This window comes from Ananas comosus, linkage group 18, assembly GCF_001540865.1.
Source record: "Ananas comosus cultivar F153 linkage group 18, ASM154086v1, whole genome shotgun sequence".
Taxonomy (NCBI): Eukaryota; Viridiplantae; Streptophyta; class Magnoliopsida; order Poales; family Bromeliaceae; genus Ananas; species Ananas comosus.
The window spans coordinates 3,739,029-3,742,804 of record NC_033638.1 but is presented as its reverse complement, the minus strand read 5'-3'; positions in this window follow the sequence as shown (position 1 = coordinate 3,742,804).

Sequence of the window (3,776 nt, the reverse complement as noted above, 5' to 3'; positions counted from 1 at the left end):
ATGTTCTCACCTCCCCCCCCATTTTCAGTATCGCGGCGATGAAGTAGCTGACGAGACGTGAGGTACGTGTAGCGGTCGATTAGAGTCTTTCCGACCCAGGTTTGTTTCGATTTCGTTGTTACCTTGTATTCTGCTTGAAATATAGTTTAGTTGGTTTTCATTAGTTCATAGTAAATTTTCATTCGAAGTGTGGATTTCTGCCTCCACCCTCTTTGTAAAAAAAAGGTTTTTCTAACCCCTTCGTGTACGTTTTAAAAGAATAAAGGTTTCTGTTAGGACAACAGCTTTCAAAAATTTTTGTGATTACTATCTAAAATTGCAATTAAAACTTTTGATGTGAATGCGTGAATGTAGGAATTTATAGTATCCTTATAATTCCATCTGTTGTCGGTTGTATCCCTGGTTTAGCTGGTGTATTTGATCGACGCCTGTGCAAATACTAGGGGAGACTCCTGGCCGTGGAAAGTAGATTCCCTGTTATTTGTGGCGATCGGCATACCTGTGGTCAGGTTTTGCAACAAAAAAAAAATTCAGACGCTTTTCCCTTTGTTTTAACTGAAAGGGACCTCGGGGCAGTGAACCTTATAATTCAACGTCTTTCTCATCATTCTAACATTGGCATTAAATACTATACCGCGCCAGTGGGAACTCAACCCTACGGGGGACGCACCTCAACTCTAACTGACTATATCTCGCGCCCCAACCCTACAATTTCATCAGGTTAAAAACTTGATAGCAAAAAGAAGATTTTACTATTAAATAGTATCGCAGTCTAAATTCTATATATATATATATATAATATATAATTATATATACTAGGCTAATATACTATTAATAGCACCAACGTCATTGTGCTATCCACAATTTGTGCGGCCATTGATAAGAGATGTGGCGGTTAGGATATTTGGGCCGCCCCAGGGTTGAGTGGGTGGTTCGTTAATAGTATATCCTAACCGGATAAAATATTCAAAAGGGTGTTAACTAACGGCGAAAACTCTAACTATACTCTATAGCATAAAGAGTTTGGTGCTCTGATTTTTAGCCTGTAGATCTACCTCATTGAATATTTCTAAACATTGATAATATAATTAAACCAATGGGACGCACTCAACCCTAAAGGGACACTATACATCCCTAACTAGAATTTTTATCCAAGAGCCTAAAAAATGAAGCACCAACTAACTTTATGCCTCCGATAGGCATACCGTAGCTCGCTACACTGATATTATACTAAATACGTATATAACATATATATATCTATATATATAAGTATATATATATATATATATATATATATATACATAGGTCGGCTATTGGTGCTTGTAAAATACCAAGTATTGACTTGTAAATTTTTTACGCTCTGTTAAAATATACGCCTTTGAATCATTTACACCCGTTAGATTATCTTATTCAACAATCCCCACCTGAACCCTAGGGTCCACACCATCTTAACCGGCCAACATCCTTATCAGGGCTAAAAACCTTACAAGCACACCATGACTTGGTACTTTTTAAAAGCTATAGGAGCTCATTATATATAAGTAATAATATATATACTAGTATGAACTAAGGCTGGAATGCTCATAGCACCAAGCTAATGTTTAATTGATTTTTAGCTTTGATTAAGAAATGGGTGTAGGATGGATGTTGGGCCCCCTAGGGTTGAGGTAATGGATTGGTTGAAATAGTTATTATATCTAATGGTAACAAATAATTCAAAGTTTAAACTACGGTGAAAAATTCGATAGCACAAATCTTGGGGTATCGATATACCCTAGTCGACTTATATTATTATATAGTAATATATAAGTCCGACTACTATGCGCTATTAATGTAGCGAAGCAACTTGTGCCCAATTTTCCGCCGTAGTTTTACCTTTATTATTTCAGCCCGTTAGCGTAAGATCATACTATTCAACCAACCACCCACTCAACTCTAGGGGGCCCACATCATCCTAACCGCACATCTTTTAATCCAATGGCCAAAAACTTGGTAGCATCAATGACTTGGTGTTATTGTAACAATGTGAATTCTCGAAATCGGAGAGTTGCACTTCGTCCAGAATCGACTGAGGGTTGAGTTAGTAAGTTTTGGAAAAGCTAAGGATGCACGAAACTCAATAAGTGCATTGGAATGGAGTCCGCGAGAGCGAGGATGCAAAATCTGCATCTTTGGCAGATTTGCTCTCGGGGACCGGTCTTTGGCTGGAGAGACCGGTCCCATCAGCTAAAGGTTGCGGGGTTGCTGAGGCAACCGGTCCCTGGCAGCAGGGGAACCGGTCCCCGCAGGTGACACCAACGAGAATGGCCAAAAATTGGCCAAGTCCCGCGAGACGAGCTCTCGGGGACCAGTCTCTGGTGGGCGGACCGGTCTCCGGGGGACCGGTCTCTCAGGGAGAGACCGGTTCCCGAACGCGTGGAATCGGGGGGAGCTCTCGGGGACCGGTCCCAGGTCGGGGAGACCGGTCCCTCCGCGCACAGAATGCCCAGTGAGGGCTGTGTAAGAGAGGAAAAGTTGAGGGGCTTCTTAGCATTTTGTTACAATATGAGAGGGGTTATTAGAGAGGTGTTTTCTCTCTCTCTCTCACTCTCCCTCACACTCTCCCTCACTGCTCTCTCTCTCTCTCCGGTCGTAGAAGAGGAAAAAGGGGAAGAAGAGAGGAAGGAAAAGAAAGAAAAGAAAAGAAAAGAAAAGAGAAGAAGAAAAGAAGGAGAAGATGGAGGAGAAGAAGAGGATCATCATCATCATCCTCTTCATCTTCTCTCCATTAGAGCAAGCCTAGAGAGGTAAGCTTGGTGCTCCCTCATGTTAGATCCTTAGAGATAGGTTTTTGATCTCTAGAAATGGTTAGAATGGAACCCTAGTATGCTATTAAGATGATTTTTTCCCATTTCATAGATCGATTTGGTGGATTTGGTAATAATGGCATTCTAGGGCATCCAAAGAGGGTTTTTGTAAATAGATGAGTTTGATCTCATTTGACCCATCGTAAACCTAATTGGTAGGTAACGAAATACATTGGCGAAGTGGGTTCGACAATCCGACAAGCCGTTGCGAAGATATTGAAGAAACGGACGCTTGGAGCTTCGTTTTCGCCTGGAAGGCCGAGGCGACGTCCATAAATCGTGAAATCGGGTCCCAAGCACCGTAGTAGCAAGGCGAAGACCTTTAACTCTTGAAACGGCGAAGCGGCGCTCTTGGAGAGCAACTGTGAGATCGGGCCCAAACGGGTGCCGAGTGCCACGGGAGGCCGATTGCAAGTGTCGACAAGCAATCAGAAAGCTAGCTAAGGTGGGCTGTGCTTACCGAAGCTACTAGGTCGCCCTTTATGTCTAAGCAATGTAATCTCATGTTGATGTATGTAGACAAGACTAAATTGTGCATGTTAATGATAATGCTAAGTAGAAAGCATAATGAACAATATGAAAATGCTAGATAGCGCATGAATGCACAAGTAGTTTGAGTGTATATATATGCATGTAAACTAGATGATAACTCTAGAAGTGTAGAGTTCATTGGTAATGAGACTCGATTGGACAACTAGGATGTCAACTAGATCGAGTGGCACCTAACTAGTATTAAAGAACATAGGTTGAACAAGTGAACCTAGAGTCGAACAATCTAGCTGTGTGGCATCGATCCTAGTGTTAGTAAACCTAGGTCGAACTAGTAAACCTAGAAGTAGACATCTAGGCAAAGATGACAAGAACCTAGCAAGTGTATCTAGGTTAAGTGACGTGGACATAGAACCTAGAGTATTGGAACCTAGGTTGATG